The 22127-nt window shown below is 40.3% G+C and overlaps 1 pseudogene; it reads left to right on the top strand.

Annotated features, from left to right (window-relative positions):
• The first annotated feature begins 806 nt into the window (after window positions 1–806).
• Window positions 807–1733, top strand: LOC100961489 (annotated as a pseudogene).
• Window positions 1734–22127: the final 20394 nt, after the last annotated feature.

Genomic DNA, 22127 nt, shown 5'->3' with positions numbered 1-22127 from the left:
CTCTAGACAAAGATATATCTGAATGTCACCAAAATTTCATGACTTGTGCATAGGCACCTTAAACTCACTCAACAGATTTAGAATAAAATTCCTCTTTCCTATGTGGAAGACCAGAACATGCTACCCCCAAATATGAAGGATTGTTGAGCTGAAAGTAGTTAAGAAGCAGATGCAGGAAAACTCTTTGCCCTCCCTCTATTTGCCTAAAAAGAATATGAATTTACAAATACTAGAGGTAACCATTCCCCTTCTCTCCCAGGGAGAACAAAGGTTAACCATTGAGGATAACTTTAGAGTATTTTTGAGATTCATCAGTGTTGTCGCATATGTCAGTAGTTTTTCCTTTCTAATCCTGAGTGACATTCCATTATATGAGTATAATAATATTCACTTTCTAAATATTATTGCTGGTGATATGGTTCAGGACATGCTGTTTCAAAATATGGCACTTTGGTCTTGACAACCCCCAAATAAGTGACTGAGGCAAAGATATCAATCAAGAGAGGTTTACTAAACCAAAGTCTGAGGATGCACCTAGGAAAAACAGGCCACAGATGTATCTGTGACTGTTTTCTCCAAAGTGAGTCTGGAAACTTCAGTATTTAAAGGGAGAGGGCACACAGAAAAAAAAAAAAAAAAACGGAGGAGGGAGATGGACAGCTGAGGCTATATTCTTGTGAGATCCGGAAAATCTGCATTTTACTTAAGATAAGATAGGTGTTGAAGAGACAAAGAGAGTGGAAGTCCTAACCATTTTATTTTTTAACAGTCCACCTCTTTAATTTTTCCCTCTCCTTCTCAATCACATGATTGTGGATCCAGCATATCCACAAACCCTCCTCCTGGCTTTGAAGCATCTGATTCTACTCCAATGCCTGTGACAAGAGGACCTGAAGAAAATTATTCATCCTTGCAAATGTCTTCTATTGAGATGCCCCACACAGAGACTGCCTCTCTTCTTCCTTCTTCCAGGGATCTGCTGACTCAGGACAGTCCTGATTCTTCCATTACTCCCAAAGTAAAACTACCCATTTCTATAGGGAAGCGTGTAGTGAAGAAGAAAGATAAGGTCCAGGTTAAGAAATGGAAGGCCAGAACCCCGTTCTCTACAACCCAGCTGTGTATACTCAGTGATAGATTTCAGCAACAGTAATACTTCAGCCTCCAGCAGATGCAAGAACCTTCCAACATCCTGAACCTCAGCTATAAACAGGTTCAGACTCCAAAACCAGAGAATGAAATCTAAGAGGGGACAGAAAAATAACTGGCTAAAGAACAACAACCGTATGACTCAGGCTCAGAAGGCTTCAGCACTCACAGAATACCTAGGCCTCTACTCCCTATCACCAGGCATGCCAGATGAACACATCCGGAAACTTCCACTGTGGAGCCACCAGACATGGAACAACTTGTACTGGAGCAACCCAGCCTGGAGTAACCAAACCTGGAGCAGCCAGTGTTGGAGCAACCATTCCCGAAACAGTTAGATCTGGTGCATCCAAACCTGGAACAGTCAGGCCTGGAACAATCCCTTCCTTAACTGTGGGGAGGAACCTCTAAAGTTCTGGCTGTAGTTCCAGCAAAATTTCCTTGCCAGTGGTTTGGAAATTTCCTTGGAAGCTGCTGGAAAAAGTCATAATGTATTACAACAAACCACTAAGTATTTTAGCTCCCCGCAAACCATGAATTCATTCCTAAATTACTCGATGAACATGCAGCCTAAAGACGTGTGAGGACAGGTGTTTTACTCAGTTTCAGTGTGGGCAGTGGCTGAATCCTTTCCTCGCTTGTAGACTTTTTCTTATTTTAGAGCTAAGTATTCTGCCTCTATTCTGCTTCTCAGTGAGCTTATTGAATGATTGGAGTCTACTCAGAGGTTCCCATAACCTGGGCTGCTATGTACAGCATGATAGAAGATGTTTCTGGCTATAGACAAGTAGATATAATACTAGTCTGGATAACTTTAGGATTTAGAATCTAACTGCAAGCATAGGAAATAAAAAGGACAAAGATGCGTGAAGAATTATTCCCATTTTCTGGGATTGGGAGATTTTACTTTTTTTCTTTCTCACAAATGAATATTTACAAGGCAAGGATATTTATTATTTTTATTTCAGATTAATATGAGGGTGTGAACCATTAGGTTATATAATTTACACATGAAAGGTTAAAGTTAGGGTTATAGCTGTGTCCTACACCCAGGATATGTGCCATATATCTATGCATTGTACCGGCTGGGTGGGAAGCTACTGAATCCCTTCTCCTTCTCCCCAATTCTTGACCCAATTCTTGAATTTAATTGAGATTGAGATTTTCTCTCATGTGTGTTTGTGATTGTTAATTTTCTGGTTTCAAATTGGAATTGAGTACATGTGAGGATTGTTTATTCATTTTTGTGATACTTAGAAGAATGTTCTCCAGCTCCATCCAGGATGTTATAAGGGATTTGGAGTCTCCATCTTTTTGGGGGGCTGAATGGTGTTCTGTGGTGTGCATGTGCCACTGTTTGTTGCTCCGTTCATGTGTTGAGGGGCACTTGGGTTGTTTCATGCCTTTGCTACTGTGAATTGTGCTGCTATGGACATTTGAGTGCAAGGGTCCTTATGGTAAAATATCTTTTTTTCTTTTTGATGGATGCCTAGTAGAGGGATTGCAGGGTCAAATAATGGGCCTACTTTTAGTTCCTTGAGGAATGGAAGACATTACTTATTAAAAACCTCAATTTTTCAGGTGAAGTGTTAGTTAGAATCTACTTCACTGATTTCCTCTGCCCCTTTTGGCTCTGTGTTTTACTACAATTTCTAATCTGTTCATTACTCTAATATTTGTAGAAAGATTTATTGTATTTGGAGCAACCATTCCTGAAATAGACCTGGGGCATCCAAGCCCAGAACAATCAGGCCTGGAACAGTTCCTTCCTTAACGGTGGGAAGGAACCTCTAACATTCTGGCTGCAGTTCATGATGATATCAATATCAGTTTGCCTGGTTTAAGTACAAATAAATAAAATCCATTTCACAATTAAAAAAGTAAAAAGTAGGGAAGGAAAAATCAAATAAGTAGATATTCCCAGGTAGGTGGAAGAATGATTGATATTGTGTTATCTATGTGCTGTACCTGGGAAGATAAACTTGTAATCAATATTAGTAATGTGAAATTGAACAGACTTTAGTTTTAGGAGCTACACTTAGCCTTTAGACACAAAGTTAACATTTTAACTTTATTTATTTTATTTTTAATTTTTATTTTTTTTCTTTTTGAGATGAAATCTCACTCTGTGGCCCTGGGTAAAGTGATGTGGAATCGTGGCTTACAGCAACCTCACTTTCTTAGGCTCAAGCAATCCTCTTGCCTCAGCCTCCTGAGTAGCTGGGACTACAGGCACCCACTACAAAGCCTGGCTAGTACAATTTTAACTTTAGACCTAAAGTTCAATATGAATGATCTGTGCAGGCAGTCCTTGTAGACTCCTGAGCCCTTTTGTCTTTATGTGAGGAATATGACTAATGCATAATGTTAGTAACAGTTATTCATTTGGAAGGGGGTGTTACATAACTCAGCTTCCAGGCTTGATCTTCCATTTTGCATAAAGTGTCGGAGGGGTGATCCTGAGATTTTCATTCCCCTTTATAGTCTATTGAATATTTTAAATTGAAAAAAATTGGGAAATGGCACATGTAGGAAGTATTTTCTGAATTTCCACTGAAGCACATTATAAAACCCTTATATGATAGGAACCCTCCCTGGGAGACCAGAATATGCTTCCTTCAAATATGAAAGATGTTTGAGCTGAAATACAGTTAAGGAAGTATATTTGCTTAAAAGCAGGACATAGATTTACAAAGACTAAAGGTATCCTGTTTTGATTTCTACCAGGGAGAACAAAAGTTAGCCACCAAAGACAGCTTTATACCCTTATTAGCTTATAGATGGTGCCAGAGAAGTCTATACTGTCAAGCTTTCCTAACTAGCCTTTATTTGCTATTTGCCTTCCTTCAAATTACCAACCATGGAGACTCAAAGACTTTTTCCTTTGTATTGTTACTTCTCTAAAATTTGCTCTTTTTTTTTTGTTGAAAATGAAATTACAAACTGGAATTCAAAGCCACCTGTTTGAGAACTAATCATTTCCTGGGTATATATTTCATATATGAAATACACATTTTTTTTTTTTTTTGGAGACAGGGCTTAGAGCAGGTGTCCTCAAACTATAGCCCACGGTCCAAATGCAGCCCACCTAGGACATTTATCCGGCCCGCTGGTGGTTTTGCCGCTGCTGCCTGTCCTGCTTAGCAGCTGACTATCCTGGGGCCTGCAGTCCGGCCCTCCAACAGTCTGAGGGACAGTGAACTGGCCCCCCGTTTAAAAAGTTTGTGGACCCCTGGCTTAAAGCTTGGCTGACATGACAACTCCCTTAATGCCTATAGCTATAACAAAAACTGCATTCCAGCTGGAATCCCCAACAATAGGAACTATCTGGTGAAATGACTCTTCCTGACTCTTGATTTATGACCCAGACCCTATAACTCTGGTTAGTCAGGGGACTGGCCTTACAAACATTTTTTTCTGGATGAACAACTGCAGAACTTAAGCTTACAGACACTGCATAAATTGTCTTTTTGCTCTACAGTTCATCTTTTCACATAAAAGACCTATTCCACCTCATTTTAATGCTAAAACCTTGTCCCAAAGTGAACATAGAATGTGTTACATGTATATTTACCCATTACACATGTGCTTGATTCGTCTCATAAATATGTATAGATTTTCTCCAAGCCTGCAGAATATGTATAACTCTATTACATAATGCTGACCCTGTGAAGCATAGAAGGCAACTTCCCACTTTTCCTCCTCCAAGAGCACCTTCGGTTCATGCTTGACTCTGTCTCTCCCCAGTTTGCAAACACATGTCATTAATAAAACTTGCCTTTTTACAATTTACCAATTTAGCCATCCTGATGGTGCTTTGGACAACAAGCATATAACTTAAATTTCTTGGAAAACAGACTATGCTGTTCTTTGAGTAAGACATTCTGCCAAATTGCTTTAGTCAATTCTATTTTCAAACCTAATATTACAATCAAAAGGAAATTTGACAGTCCTACTGTGTTTAGAGAGTTTTAAATTATTAAAGTCAATTTTGATTGTTTTTTTTTTATAATTGTTCACATGCATTTTTGTTTGCTGATTTGCTTTGTCTTTTGGCAAGTTATAGAGTTGAAGGAAGAACATATGCCCTGAAAAATCAATACTAAGTGAGCATTGCATAGTCTTGGTGGGCTACTGACTCCAAAATATCATTTGGAGAAGCTTCCTAATCTAAGTCTACAAATTCTTTTGAAGCTCAACAATGTGCATTTTATTTTGTCTTTTGTATTTTTCATTTTTTTCTTTTTTTTAGAGACAGGGTCTCAGTCTTGCTCAGGATGGTCTCAAACTCCTGAGCTCAAACAATCTACCCGCCTTGGCCTCCCAGAGTGCTAGAATTACAACAGTGAGCCACCGTGCCTAGCCATTTTCCATATCTTCTATATTTTAAAATCCTTAAACATCGGTGAAAGATTCATCAAAATCTGAAATCTTCATTTAGGAACCACAAAATCAACTCTATATGACACACTTGTTTTTGCACAGAAATCCTTGAACCACAGTTGTCATTGCTTTCATGGAATATATTTCCTAAATATAAAATTTTTTTTTTCCACTCAGTGCCTGTAGCACAGTGGTTACAGTGCCAGTCACATACACCGAGGGTGGCGGATTTGAACTGGCCGGGCCAGCTAAACAACTGCAACCAAAAAATAGCCGAGCATTGGGGTGAGCGCCTGTAGTCCCAGCTACTTGGGAGGCTGAGGCAAGAGAATTGCTTAAGCCAAAGAGTTTGAGGTTGCTGTGAGGGGTGATGCCATGGCACTCTACTGAGGGTGACATAGTGAGACTCTGTCTCAAAAAAAAAAAATAATCTTTTTTTTGAATTTTTAATTGGTATACAATAGTTGTGACATTTCCCTATAAACATACAGCAAAGAAAGAGGAAAAGGGTGGTGCCTGTGGCTCAGTGAGTAAGATGCTGGCCCCATATACCGAGGGTGGCAGATTTGAGCCCAGCCCTGGCTCCAGCCAAACTGCAACAATAAAATAGCCAGGCACTGTGGCGGGCGCCTGTAGCCAACTACTTGGGAGGCTGAGGCAAGAGAATTGCCTAAGCCCAAGAGCTGGAGGTTGCTGTGAGTTGTGACGCCAAAGCACTCTATTGAGGGCAATAAAGTAAGACTCTGTCTCAAAAAGAAAAAGGAAAGAAAGAAAGAAAGAAAGAAAGAAAGAAAGAAAGAAAGAAAGAAAGAAAGAAAGAGGAACAATCTCAGAAGCAAGGCTAATCCTGAAACTGGAGTGCCTTGCCCTTTCTCAATGGTTTGCAACTTATAGGAAAGCAGTCCTATATATACTCATATATAACACAACCCTAATAATTACATATTTCACCTAGGATTAGGTATCTTTGTACATCAAGATGGGTGTTACTCATTTCTGAAAACATCCCAGGAAAGCCTAATCATGGATACACCCTTCTTTTCTTTAGATTAGCAGACTTGCCAAATTCTAGAGGAATCCTGGACCCATGGAATCCTGTCTTAAACTGTATTACCCTTCTGAGAATGTCTTGTTCATTGCCAAATTTACTCCATGATACTTTTAGGCAGGGAGAGAAAGTAAAACAAAGTTGACACCCTTTATTATACTCCATAATTGTAATGCTTTCCACCTAACCTGCACACGACTCTATTGAGATACCAGTCTATAATAAGAGTGATTATGCTTTACTTACAACTTCTGAATAGAAGTCAATTTATTTTAGATTAATGATCATCCACCATGAGTGTATTTGTTATTTATTATTGCATAGCAAATTACCTGAAAATGTATCAGCTTAAAATAATAAGCATTTATTATCTCCAAATTTCTATAGTTCAGGAATCCAGGTGTGGCTTAGCTGGGTGCCTCTGGCTCAGGGTCATCTGTCACTCTCTGGCCTCCTTTGGAGCTGGGGTAAGGAATGGGGATAGGGTACAATAGATCCCTTTCTTCTGGTTACCTTGTCTCTGCACCCTGTTCCAAAAGGCATAAAACATTTTTAGAAAAGACGGATAGAGAGGGAGATACAAATGAAAGTTCTAGCTACATTTTACTTCTCTTTCCATATTCCAAGATATAAAGGCCATTTTCCCAACTTCCTTTAACTCTTAATAGGCTTTTTCACTCTTACATTTGGCTTCTGTTTCCCAATAACCTTTCTTTTAAATCTCCCAGTCTGAATACTATTTCTTCCCTGTCAGGGAAATCCCACACCATCCCACAGGGAAATAAATATCTATCTGGCTCTGTGTTAGACACAGAGGTTCAGCATCTGGCTCTTTTTCTCAAGGAAGGATTTGTTACTTAGCTATGAGAAGTCTAATCAGCCTCCAGTTGTCAGTCCTCCAGGGTTTGCCTCATATTCCAAGAGCATCCTTCTCAGTCCCTTCTGGGGGCAGCCCACATCTGATGACTGAGTGAGGCAGAGGTGTAAAGGCCTTGTTATTTTGGCCTGATAAGGACAATTCTAATGAGCAATCTTATTGTTCCAGATCCCTGTTGGATTGAACTAGTCTGCACTGATTGAGCTTGCACTGTAGTTCATCTTCTTCTTCTGTTTCCTTCCTTCCTTCCTTCCTTCCTTCCTTCCTTCCTTCCCTCCCTTTCTCCCTTCCCTTCCCTTTTCTTTCCTTCCTTCTTTCCTTCCTTTCTTCCTTTCTCACTTTCTTTCTTTCCTTTTTTTTTTTTTTAACTGAGTCTCACTTTGTTACCCTTCATACAGTGCTGTGGCGACATAGCTCACAGTAAACTCAAACTCTTGGGCTCAAGCGATTCTGTTGCCTCAGCCTCCCAAGCAGCTGGGAATACAGGCCCCCACCACAATGCAATATAGGTCTTGCTCTGGCTCAGGCTGGCCTCAAATTTGTGAGCTCAGGCAATCCACCTGTCTTGGTCTCCCATGTGCTGGGATTATGGGCATAAGCCACTGCACCCAGCCTTCCCCTTCCTTTCAATATATTGATCTTTAATATGTATCTTGTACTGCAGACTCTATCACAGCACCTACTTCCAGATAACCCAACCTGTGAGAGGCTCTCTATATCCTGTTTGTTTCCTGAAGTCATTACTAGGTCTCCTGCATATTCTGGGTAGACTTTGATGTTTGTCACTGGTTGTTCAGAGGGCAGTAATAGAGGTAGAATGTGTATGGACGGAGCTCTCCTATTGTCCAAGCAAGCTGCAAGCTAAGTAGCTCCTTTACTCAACTACTTAATTACTTCTTTTAAATGCCAACATTCATTCCTTTTAGAGATCACACAATCCAAATGCATAATGAGAAAAAATATTACCCAATTAGAGAAGGGCTGTCTCTATTTTCAGAGACAGTGTGAAACATGGTCTTGCTGTGTTATTTGAAAATAATACAAATGCTATGATTCATATTTCTGCTATAATTTAATAAGTTAATTTTGCTGTAGAAAGATAGTTAAATGGGATGGATGAAAGTCATAAGAAATATTAAGTATAAATAGTACATAAGCTAGAAGCTCATAAGGTACAGGCAAAATCGTAGGATGTGTTAAGTATAGATAATGAGTAAGGATGTAGTTTCTAAGATAGGCCAAATATATAAGAGGTTTATATGTAAATTAGAAAGTAAATTAGTAACCTATAAAATATAAATTAACAGTTAACAGTAAATTAGTAACCTATAAAATATATTAAAAGATAGGATAAACAGAATAAATAATAGAATGGAGTGTTATTATGGATAGAAAGTGATGGATACAACAAGACCAAGTCAGTATAATGCTACCTCTGGGCTGAAAATTAGGTAGCCCCTAAATTGGTCACCCTTTGCTATCATTTAGTAGGGTACAATTTTGAATTCAAATGTGCTCTTCCTGAGAAAAACAAATCAATCTCATAGTTTTTCCACAGATCTATCAACAAGCTATATCTGTGTCTAAGTGTGCTTGTCCCTGCATCTTTCCAACAGAGCAAGTACGTGCCATTGGTCCCAGGAATCTCTCATTTGTGGCCTGAGAGCCCAGAATACACAGTTTTTATTACTATATCACCAATATAGGTAGCATAATGTGGCAGGGGGGACAGGAGAGAGAGAGAGAACAGAAGAACATACTAAGGATTCAAATGTGTAGTATTTTTAACTTGCTTCTACCCTATGTTAAGTGTGTTAAGCTATCCCATCTCTTTCCTCTTGTTTCTTAATCAGTGTTTTAAATTTATTTAGTAAACTGTGTGTGATTCAAGCATCATAATTTGGTTTCTGAACCTTTCTGTTTCATAATCTCTGGGATACTTTGATCTGGATGACGGCCATTGCATCAAAATGGTTTCCCACATAATACTGTACGTTATCATTATTTTGTTTTCTTACTAAGCAACTCATCACTCTTTGATGACAATCCTGTATTTAACAGGAACTTTGTTTCACAGGGAGATTGACTAGTTTTTCAATTCAATGGTTGTGGTGGTTTTAAAATAAGTTCAGAAACTCTTTGATGCTCCTCCTTTCTGGAGGTGGAGCTTAATTTTCTTCTGTTTGAGTGTGGACTTAAGAGACTCACTTCTCATGAATAGCATATCGCAGAAGTGATAGTTTGTAAATTCTTAGACTATTGCCATTGTGGCTTCCTTCTTGCTTCTCTTTGTCTTGGATCATTTTCTCTGGGGGGAAACAAACTGTCATGTGAAAATACCTATGCAACTCTATGTGACATGACCCATCTTGTGAAGAACTGAGACCTCTGGCTAAGAGGCACATGAGTGGGCTTGGAGTTGGATCCTCTAGCCCCAGGCAAGCCTTCAGGTGACTACAGCCCTGGCCAGGATCTTGATTATAACCTCATGGCAGACCCTGAATCAGAACTACCCCCTAAGCCATTCTCAAATATTTGAGCCACAGAAACTATTAAATAAATATTTGTTGTTTTAGGCCATTAAAGTTTTGGGATAAGTTGTTATTTAGTCATAGGTAACTAATACAATGATTTATCATGTGGGTAGGCAAGGGTGAGGTGCTCTTCCATATGAATATTCATGGAAAAGGGTCTTTCATTTCCTTCCACAAGTCTGATTTTATCTTGTGGCATACAGAGAGCAAGGAAAGTAATTTGTAGAGAATAAAGAATCAACATTTCTAGGTTTTGTGGAAAGAATTCCAGGAAATCTTGCACTTAAAATGCTTAATTTTCATAACGCTGTGTGCCACATTCTTGTTACTAAAAAGTTCAGAATAATTTTCTTTGTCCTTTCTGTGTTTACATGAGAAATGATATCTCCAAGTGAGTCAATGCCTCATCAGAGGCAAAAACCTAGTATGAATTTAGTGCCTTGTCATTGCTCTTCAAATTTATATTAAAGTTAAAATTGTACTTAACTTACCAAAACCCAAACCTACCCTTCTTTCTCATGGAAAAAATACATTTACCTAATTTATATCAGACTTAAGTTCAGCTTCAGTAAACCTCAAGGATTCAATACTTATAGCCTGAACTGTGATTTGCAGAGCTGCAGTAGAGTGTTTACACAACACATTTGAAAAAATACACTTCCTGTTATCATGCCTATCTGCCTGTGGTCATGCTAAAGTCATATTTATTCCTGGTGGACTTGATCCAACATGTTAGACAGAAGAAATATTTCAGCTTTCAGCAGTTCTTTCACAGTCCTCCATTTTCACCTAAGATTAGCTGAACATGGAGAAATGATTGTTTGATTTGACTTTCTCTACTAATGTACCCACAAAGACAGCACAGACAGGCTTTAGAACCAGACAGATGTGGTTTACATTGTAGTTCTACCTCTTCACTAACAGCAGAATTCAGTCTGGTGCATGATGTCCGTGAGCTTCATTGTCCTCATCTCTAATGAACATAATGACTTCAGACTCACTGTGGTCTTATAAGAACTCAGAAAACTAACGTATGGTATGAATCTGTAACAAAGGTAGATACCCTTTCCCTTTCCAACTTTTTTTTTTAATTTTTATTTTTGACACAGAATCTTACTTTATTGCCTGGGCTAGAGTGCAAAGGCCTCTGCCTAGCTCACAGCAACCTCAAACTCTTGGGCTCAAGCGATCTTCTGCCTCAGCCTCTCAAGTAGCTGGTATTACAGGTGCATATCACCAAACCTGACTAATTTTTTTCTATTTTTAGTAGAGGTGTGGATCTCACTCTTGCTCAGGCTGGTCTGGAACTCCTGAGCTCAGGCAATCCACCTGCCTCGACCTCTCAGAGTGTTAGGATTACAGGTGTGAGCCGCTGTGCCCAGCCCAACTTATCTTGTAGAAACACATTTTATTAGAGTATTCATTGAGTTCTTATTCATTGCCTTTGAATACTATTTTTGTGTTTACCAGCAATAGTAGTTTTGTTGCAGGAAGACGAAGCCCAAGAGAGAGAAAGAGCACCCAAACACCATGTTTATAAGAGGAAGGGCTTTATTTACTGGCTGGTAGCTTACAGCATAGAAGAATTCCAAATGGCCACACTCCAACTGGCTTGGTCTTTCTCTTTTTATCTCTAGTCAAAAAGGTCCAACCCACAGGCACCTTTGTCATTGGCCAGTTTGAATCAAGTGGGAGATGCTATCCCAGCCCCCACAGAACTACAGGATTTCACAGAAGTGGAAATTTTCAAGTTAAGTTTACAAATTCCCAAGAGTGGAGTCACCATGGAGAGGACCCTGCAGGTGTATTCTTGTGGTTTCCTTGAGAAGACCTTTTCTCCTAGAACTCATCATTCTTGGGTATCCTTTTTCATTTTTGATGAACTTATAGGTAAATCTGATTAATTATCTATTCTTCAAACAAATTGCTATGCCTGTGCATCTTATGTCTTTCTCTTTACACCAGTGCTTCTCAAACTTGACATTCGAATCCCACATGGCTTATTATAAGAATAGATGCCTTAGCCTTATGTCCTCCCAATAGGATGCAAAACTGGGTTGGTTTTGAATCCAGTTGGGAGGACATAGAGCGCTGGCATCTGGGTTGGGGGCCAGGTGCAGTGGTTTATGCCTATAATCCTAGCACTGTGGGAAGCTGAAGTGAGTGGATTGCTTGAGCTCACAAGTTTGAGATCAGCCTGAAAAAGACCAAGACTCCATCTCTAGTAAAAATATAAAAACTAGCCAGGTATTGTGGTGCATTGCTAAAGTCCCAGCTACTTGGGAAGTTGAGACAAGAGATCACTCAAGCTTAAGAGTTTGAGGTTACTGTGAGCTATGATGCCACAGCACTCTACCCAGAGCAATGGATTGAGACTCTGTCTCAAAACAAAAAACAACAACAATAAAAAGCTGGTTTGGGACCTAGGCATCTGTATCTTAAGCAAAAGAATAAAAGATCTACAAAGAACTCTAAAATACATAAACTTTAAAAACCAAAGATATAAACCTTTAAGAATTGAGATTATAATCTGTTAAAAAAATCCAATTTTTAAAAACTTTACTTTGTCATGATAATGCTATTGACCCTGTTATTCAAGCCATAACTGGGATTTTTTTTAGTCTCTTTTCTTACCCTATACATCTAATCCATGGGGGAGTCTAGCGCTGTCAAGATATATCCTGGGCTTGATGCCTGCAGCTCAGTGGTTAGGGTGCCAGCCACATGTACTGAGGCTGGTGGGTTCAAACTCGGTCTAGACCAGCTAAACAACAATAACAACAGAAACAAAAAATAGCTGGGCATTGTGGCATGCACCTGTAGTCCCAGCTACTTGGGAGGCTGATGCAAGAGAATTGCTTAAGCCCAGGAGTTTGAGGTTGCTGTGAGCTTTGATGCTATGGCACTCTACCAAGGGTGGCAAAGTAAGACTTTGTGTCAAAAAAAAAAAAAAAAAGAGAGAGAGATATCCTGAATCTTCCCACTTTTGCTACTCCCTATCAGCATCTTCCTCATACTGCAGCACTGCTACAGCTTCAAACTGGCTTTCCCATTCCACGCTGTTCTGCTTTTTCATCATTCCTGCAGGCAGAATGGGGACTGAAGACTCCATTATTGGTAGGGGAAATCACCCCCAGAAAAAGAGAAAATTAAAAAGTAAGCTGAGGGAGTTGAAACAAAGAAAAGTCAACTAGTCCACCTTTAAGCCAGCCATTGCTAAATTTCTTATCTGAACAAGTTTCCAGCCTTTCCTGAAACCTTGGTCTATTGGGGATACAGCTTACACAAACACCTCTGCCGAGTCTGTGAACACTGAGAGGAAAAACACAATGGCCATAGAAGAGGCTGTGGCAAGACCTAGAAAAGATACTTCATCTAGGTCATTTCCTGTCCATTAAAAAGACAAAGCAGATACCCACTGTAGAGATTGGCATTTGCTAGGGCAGAGACCAAGGGAACAGCTTGAGCCCTGAGATATGGGCAGGAGGTTATTGCCCTTATCACAGAGGAAAATCCTCTGTGGTGATGATGAGAGTAAAATGTCTCTCTCTCACCAATTCCTTGGAGGAGATTAATGCCAGTGGTGTTTTACTCCACAGGGAACTAGCAGAGTTCAACAACTCCCTAGGAATTTGTGTGTGTAACTCCAGACAGGAGGCTGCCCTCACATAAGGCTCAAGTTTCAGATTTCTCAAGACTGCTCAGGTCATTAAAGATAATAATAACAATAGGAGCTGATATGCTCACTCAGAGAAACTAAAGGTGTCTTTGTTCCCTCCCTCAGCTTACCATTTAGGCAAAGAGATTTGAATAAAAACTGAGTTGAGCGGGCACTGGGGGCCACTTTATGGAGCCCACAAATGGGTGGTGGTCTCCTGAGCTTGCACCTTTGAAAATTCTATTCTGTGTCTTGTGTTTCTTTCTTTATCATCATTCCTAATTTTATATTTCTTTAGCAGGTTGTGCCAGTTCCACAGGTCTTAGCAGACCCTGCCCCTGGGGCAGGACCCCACCAATTCCAAATAGCAGAAAAAGTAATCTAAAAGTCTAGGACAGGTCATGCAATTCCCTGGGTTAAAGTTTTTCCAAGGCTTTCTCTGTACCTTGGTCAAAACCCAACCTCCTTCCCATGACCTACAAGGCCCTGCCTCACTTGGCCCCTTCTCATCTCTCCAATCTAATCTTGGACCACTTTCCCTTGCTCAGTCAGTGTGCTCCAACTCCACTAGTTTTCACTTGCTCCTGTTGTGCCTGGATTTTTCCCCGATCCCCCAAGAGTTAGTCTGAGACACACTCTTGATGTAAAGATCATGAGGCAAGCTTTATTCAAGCCAGGGCCTGGACTCTCCTGGTGAGCACACCAAGGAAGAGCCCCGCCCTGAGGTGCAATCAGTTTTTATAGGGTACAGAAAACAAGAAGGGGAGGGGTAAAGTACAGGTATAATTTTGATTGGTTGCTAGGGGAATGGGCAGATTACAGGTTAGGCATTAGCTCGTGATTGGGCATAGGTTTTGGGCCATGGGGTGGTGCTATCTATGGGATGGGTAGGGGACATTATGCTGACTCATTGGGCCTAAGATGGTGGTGGTGGCTGTCATTAAAATGGCATAGGCTCGGCCCCCACACTCCCAACATACCCAACTTCCATACCTTATGAATTTACATAAACTCCTTCTATCTGCAAAGCTCTTTCTTTCCAATCTTTGTAGGATTGGTTGTAAGGGCCAGACCAGCGTCATTTTCTTGTCTGCTCTGTTAAACTGCAGGACCACTCCCTGTTGCCTCCCCCACCCCTGGTTGCACAGCCATTAAGCCGTTGAATTGAGTCACCTAAGACAGACAGCTGCCATAATAGGCAATAAGTATCAGTTCCCTTGAACAACTCCCATAATAGGCAATAGGTTTCTACTTCCTTGAAATTCAGGTATTCTCCTTCCTAATTAGGCTACACCACCTCTAGCCCCGGTTAAGAAATCCCCTACCCTTCACCTGTACCAATCCAAATCCTCCTTTACTAGTGAAATCACCAACCACCAATGAAAAGTGTACTCGTATCTGTCCCTACCCCTCTTGCTTTCTGTACCCCATAAAAACTGCCTTCACCCCGAGTTTGGGGCTTGTCCTTGGCTTGCATGCCAGGAGAGTCCAGGCCCGGGCCCCCAGGGCCCCCAGGGCCCCCCGGGCCTCCTGGGTCTGTAATAAATCTCACCTTATGCCTCTTACATCGGAGCGTGTCTTGAGTTTGTCGATTGGGGCTACTTTGGGAGGCTTTTTCGGACCCAACAGGTCTTTCCTCTTTTGGGTCTCAGCTCAGATGTCATCTTTACAGAGAAGGATCCTATGACAAGGAAGAGTTCTCCTTTCTTCCACTGTATTCCCTATTTCGGTCCCTTACTTGTCTCTTGCATAGCATCTATGATAACTTATAACTACTTTATTGGTGTGTATATTGAATTGATTTTTATCTTTCTCCTCCAAGCACAGACAAGCTCCATGAAGTCAGGAAGCTTGTCTCATTCCTCATTATAGTCCCAAAGCTCTGTGCTTCTTACAGCGAATGATATAAAACATTAACTTTCTCATTTTCCACTCCCTAGTCCCCATTCAACATACACACATATTTGTATTATTATCTTCCTTTCACATGCTTCTAGTGGACAAAGAATGATATAAAGTTTTTGGTAGACTGAGAAAAAGTAGTTGATTGAATTGGTTTGAAATGTTTATTTTTTTCAGTATAAAGCTTTCATTGTGTCACCTGGACAGCTTAGTAATGGAGCTTGCAAATAAATAAAGCTTAACCTAGAGCAGTGATTTTCAACCAGTATGCTGTGGCACAATGGTGTGCTGTGAGTGGATCTTATGTGTGGTGTGAAAAAGTTTAAAGATAATTAAATAATTTTCAAACAAATTTCAAAACATAGTAAGTATATTTTTCTCTTACTTTTTTTTTTTTTTGATCAACTAATTTAAGTGTGCCTTGGAAATTTAACTATAGGTTCAAGTGTGCCATGATATAAAAAGGTTGGAAAATACTGAAGAGGCTTTAAAACTCCTTGGAACACCAAGAAAAGCTGCAAAATATATTGAGGAATAGGAGCAGAAAATGTTAGCTTTACTATATCCCAAACTTGAGGTGGGAACCCTACAACAAAGACAGGGTAAATAATATACCATCTGCAAGGAGGTAACTAGCTAAAAGGTCATCTAGCATAAAATACTGGTACTGCCACTGAGTAAAATACCCACCAAGGTCTTTTGCAGGGATCCTCTACTTACCTTATCATTATCAATCCTCAGCCGGAGTGCCTCAATATGAGGGCATCAGGATGTTGCTAATCACCACTAGGTTTGCCTAAACAGACACTCCAGCCATCCAAGCAGACTGTCAATGTGTGTCTATGGAAAACTCCCTGACTACAAATTAAACTGGCAACATGTGTCCCACATGCCAATGGAGTAGCAAATATGCTTTCTTGAAAGGAGCATTTACAAGAGGAAGTGCTAACAGTCTGTCTAGTAGTGAAAGTTTCCCCAGTAGGGAAATTAGATGAAGCCCTGTAGATGGACTCCAGAGAATCTAGCTGCTGCTGGAGCAGAGGTGAGATGGGCAGGCAGTGACAGGTCTATGGAGTCCCTTCATTTCCTCACATCATGGACAGAACTCTGTTTCTAGAAGAATACCTCCTGTCAAAGAAGTCAGTGCTGTATGCTGCCTGGCAAGCTCCCATGTATTCCTGAATTAACTGTAGAGGCTGTACAGTTGACAGAGCAAGAATATATCCAGCCATTGCCTTGGGGAGCATAGTGCCGGCAACAGAGTAGGCTTTTTTGGTTAACAATTTTTTAAAATTTTAATATTTTAGATTTAGAGAAGCGTTATAAAGGTAATACAGAAAATTCCTGTCTAAGCTTTACCTGGCTACCCCTAATGTTAACATCTTACATACCATGGCCTCTTTATTCAAACCCAGAAATCAACATTGGTGTAGTTCTCTTTATTAAGGCATAGATTTATTAGAATTTCATCAGTTTTTCCCTATCTAGGGTAAAATTTCTAATAGGAATGGGTATAATTTTTTGATAGGTATAATTTTCTAATAGGAATACATATTGGTTTGTCTAGAGGCTGAGCTGTGAGGTCCTTGCTTTCCCATGGCAGTGTTCCAGGTTCCTCAGTGCTACCTTGACTTTTGAGAAAAAGAACAGTTTCTGAGGCTCAGCACCTATAGCTCAAGCAACTAAGGTGCCAGCCACATACACCAGAGCTGGCAGGTTTGAATCCGGCCTGGGCCTGCCAAACAGTAACAACTAAAACCAAAAAATAGCTGGGCATTGTGGCAGGCACCCGTAGTCCCAGCTACTTAGGAGGCTGAGGCAAGAGAATTGCTTAAGCTGAGGAGATGCAGGTTGCTGTGAGCTGTGATGCCACAGCACTCTAATAAGGGCAATAACTTGAGGCTCTGTCTCACAAAAAAAAAAAAGAACAGCTTCTGATTCTGTTCGAGTATTTGTGTCGGATGCCTTTTGAGTGAGTAACCTTGCTAATATGTATTCATACTTTAAACTGACTTTGATCTCATCATAAGGATTATGGGTTAGAATCCTACCATTTTGGTCTAGGATTGTGAGTTAGAGTTTCATCCTTGTCTAGGATTATAGGTTAGAGTCTTGCCCTAGGGATTCTGGTTGGGTTAAAGTCCAAAAGGATAAGGATAACACTACACATCTATAACCACTGAGGTATTCAGTCAAATTTGGTTCTGGTTTCTTTTTGTCTTTGATCTGTGTAACATTTGGCCTCTAGGTTGTGTTCTCTGGAATTGGGCAATATTTAGCTATGAGCCAATGAAAAAGAGAAAAGAGACAAGTATTCATAAATCAAGCAAATAAACCCAAATATTTTTCGAGTTCATGAAACTTAGTAATCTTTTGGCAAATAGGACTAATCTAAGATTGTTGGTTTAAAATGGCTGTTTTTTTTTTGAGTTATCAACAAATATGCATGTATTTAAGGTTCTTATTTTCATGATATTTGCCTGTAATGTAGAAATGTAAAATAGAATGATAGAAAATTTAGCTTGGGATGATGGCTAGATTTGTCTATCTCGTGAAAATGAATAAATCAGTGGATGTGAATAGGATAAAAATTTGTAAATTAACAGGTGGTGCCTGTGGCTCAAAGTAGTAGGGCACTGGCCCCATATGCTGGAGGTGGTGGGTTCAAACCCAGCCCCGGCCAAAAACCACAAAAAAAAAAAAAAAAAAAAAAGAAAAGAAAAAAAGAAAAATTTGTAAATGAACTTTAAGCCTGTGTCTCTGGAAACTGTAAAATGCATATTTGTGGATTGTTGGCTCACTGAAAATTAGGGTTTCTCTTTTTGACCTCAAATTAAACTTTTTGGATATCCCAAGAAGCCTAAGCGATATATTATGCTTATTTAGTATATTAAAATTGTATGGGAAACCTTGTCAAATGTGAAATGGTGTTTAACTTACTTTGGGTTATATTTGTACTATTTTATAGTGACATGTGATAGCAAGTATTTTAAGCCTTTGCTATCTGACAAACTTTCCAAAGTTAAAGTCTCAAATTCTAATTGAGAATTAGCACTGCAATGTGCATGATTGAACTATGAAAGATGAGAAAGACAATTCTGTATGCAAGTGTATAAGGAGCGGAGGATGTACCACATTTTGCTGTGTGTAATATGCTCCCATGTATAATGTACATCCATGTTTTTAGCCCAATCCTTTTGGACAAAAAAATCTTTTAAATTTTTTAAAAGAGGGTGGAAGTGGCCATGCAGTGGCACCTCCTTCTCTTGTGAGGTGGGCTTCTTTCCTGGGAAACTGGTGTGAGAAGCCAGGACTGGTCTGTAGGGGTTCTCAACAGAGTGGCCATCGCCACATTCCCATCAGAGGACGTGGATAAGAACAGAAAATGAGAGGATGTGGGGATGAGGGTGGGCCCGGAGGGAACATTTAGGAGAGGTCGGGTGCTCAGGTAATCTGGACCACTCTCATTTGCTGCCTGGGGCTCAGTCTCAGCTTCTCTGTAGCAGATGGCTCCACACCTTGTTCCTCTCATGAGAGGAGGAGGAGGAACCCTTTCCCCGAGGTTCCTAGCCAATAGCATTGCTGTTAGTGGCATGTCAGTTTCCAAGGTGTTGGCGATGGTGTCCAGCATGAGCCCACCTGGATGGGTTGAAGGCAGGTGTGGTGTCTGTCTGTTGAGGGGGGTGGCCAGGGAGGGGATAGTGTGGAGGGGGCATGATCATCATATTCTAGGGTATTATTTTGCATATGAATATTGTTATTGCTTTCTAGAATCACACTTTCAATGCAAAGGAATAAATGAAAGAAGTAAAAACAGTTATATAGGTACAGAATTAGTACTACCCATGTATAATATGCATCCTTATTTTTACCTGAAAAATTTGGGTAAAACAATGCACATTATACACAGCAAAATGGGGGATATTTTTGGAAGGCTGAAAAAGAATTACTTTGTATGGGAGAATCTTGTGTGGTCCTAGAAGGTACTACTTATCATCTTTGCACCCCCTTTTGCTTAATAGAGAGAAATGGTCTTCCCTCTACATACCTTTTGGAATACTCAGTTCATCCTGAGGAACCCCCTACCTTAGGCGGGGCAATTCCCACTGAGACAATTCCCTGAAGGTCTCAATGACTAAGGCCAGTCTAGATGATTATTATATGTGTATCTCCCTTTCTTAAATTTGGAATTATAGAATTGGAAAAATTTCATGCCTGCCTACTTGATGATATTCAAAAGATATAGAGTTTATTCAAGTCCATCTTTACTAATTATAACCTCAACTGAGCTGACATTCATGACTTCATAAACACCCTCCTTATTCTGGAAGAACATAGGATGCTATTGGAAAAGGTTCATCAGGAGGCTGACAGAATTATTGAAATATAAGTTAAAAATCCAATCAGGGCTTGGCGCCCGTAGCTCAGAGAGTAGGACACCGGCCACATACACTGAAGGTGGCAGGTTTGAGCTTGGCCTGGGCCTGCTAAACAACAATGACAACTACAACCAAAAAATAGCCAAGCATTGTGGTGGGTGCCTATAGTCCCGCTACTCAGGAGGCTGAGGTAAGACAATCACTTAAGCCCAAGAGTTTGAGGTTGCTGTGAGCTGTGATGCCACAGCACTCTACCGAGGGCGACATAGTGTCTCAAAAAAAAATTACCATAAAATTAAAAAAACAAAATCTGATTGGAGCTCCAGAGCTCTGGTAGTATAGGGCATATGTAGGGCTGAGTCAGGCTGGGATCCTAGTGACCCTGCAGACTGGGCAAAGTTAAACTATTACAAAGAATGTTTAATAACTCGAATGCAAAAGGGGATCCCCAAACCTGAGTAAGGTTTAGGAAGTACCTACCAAATGTTACAACTTGCTGATACTGACCAGTAATAATGGGACCCAGGGGCTTTTCTCTCTACTTATAAACTTTTTTTTTTTTTTTTTGATACAGAGTCTTACTATGTTACCCTTGGTAGAGCGCTGTGGCATCACAGCTCACAGCAACCTCCAACTCTTGGGCTTAAGTGATTCTCTTGCCTCAGCCTCCCAAGTAGTTGGGATTACAGGTGCCCACCACAACACCTGGCTATTTTTTTGTTGCAGTTGTCATTGTTGTTTTAGCTGGCTCAGGCTGGGTTCAAACCCACCAGCACCAGCCTCAGTGTATGTGGCTGGCACTGTAACCACCGTGCTACAGGCACCAAGCCTCTACTTACAAACTTTTTATAACCCAAGAGTGGCCAGTTAGTTCTTGAGCAGTACTTACAAGCTGTGACCTCTTATGAGAAGCTGAAAAATTCACTTTGGCCAGCCTACCATAATGCATACCCCGCACTGTGTATCTCCTTGAACAAAAAGGATACTGGCATACTTCTGGGAGATGAGGTAAATGCTAGGCTACTCTATTGAATAACTGAAACATTAGATTTTAAAGGCAATGTCTACATTAAACCCAGCCACCCTGCTTCCACTGCAGAAGACTGTATAAATTTATTCTAGCAGGTTTGACTTGACTGATCAGCCCTTAGAAAACCCATACCTAGAGATGTTTACAGATGGGAGCAGCTTCATGGACCAGGATCTCTGGAAAGCTTGATATACAGTGGTAACTCACTGGCTTTCAGAAACTTTGGAAGCTAAGGCTCTACTATCAGGTATATCTGCTCAAAAGGCATAACCTTTTACCCTCACATGGGCTTTACACCTCAGGACAAAAAGAGGTAGTCAATTATCCTGATTCTAAGTATGCTTTTGTGGTAGTATATGCACATGAGGCCATATGGAAGGAGAGAAGCTTGCTGACTTCAGGGAAGATTAAATCAAAAAAACAACTTAACCTGGGATAAGGTCTTAGCTATTATCCTGCTTAGAAGAAGAGTGGCCCCTAGAAGCAAGCTCCAATTGAGCCCTATGAAATGCTGTATGGAAGATCCTTAAGACTATTATAATCTTAAATGACCATGTTGTGGGAGAGTTGGATACTACAGAGTGTGTAAGGTCTCTGGGTATGGCTTCGTCCGTTGTACAGGAGTGTGCATGTGCTTTTGGTCATCTGTTAAGCTTATCACAGGAAGTAGGAGGGCAGAGTCATCTAAGTACCAGATGGCTGTGGAAGCATACAGCTGATTTCTCTGCCTGGAAATATGCTTGCAAACCATTAAATGATCACAAGTTACATTTCAAGAAAAAACTAAGACATAAAGGACTCCTGGATATCTAAATTATAAAGCCATTCCTGTTTTTAAAACCAACCTTTGTTGGATCAGATGGGGAGGCTAGAAGAAGATGAGACCTGAAGGAGATAGCTTACCCAAGATAATGGACTAGACCTGTATTAATGGAACCTGATCTTTCAGCCACTGGGAATAAAACCTATTTTTGAGGGTCTGATTAAGTTAGGAATTACAGCTGTATGTATGTACTTTTTAATTTTTTTTTGGTTATGGTACAGATGCACAGAGTTATTTCATATTTCAATAACCCCTGATCTAATACAACTCATTCCTCAAAACCAGACCTGGAAGTGGGAAGCAGCTAGAACAGTAATTGTCTGATTTCCTAAAGGAGTGGCAGG

The sequence above is a fragment of the Otolemur garnettii genome, unplaced genomic scaffold (assembly GCF_000181295.1).
Source record: "Otolemur garnettii isolate 467f Iridium unplaced genomic scaffold, OtoGar3 scaffold00192, whole genome shotgun sequence".
NCBI lineage: Eukaryota > Metazoa > Chordata > Mammalia > Primates > Galagidae > Otolemur > Otolemur garnettii.
This window is presented reverse-complemented; position numbering and strand designations above follow the sequence as displayed.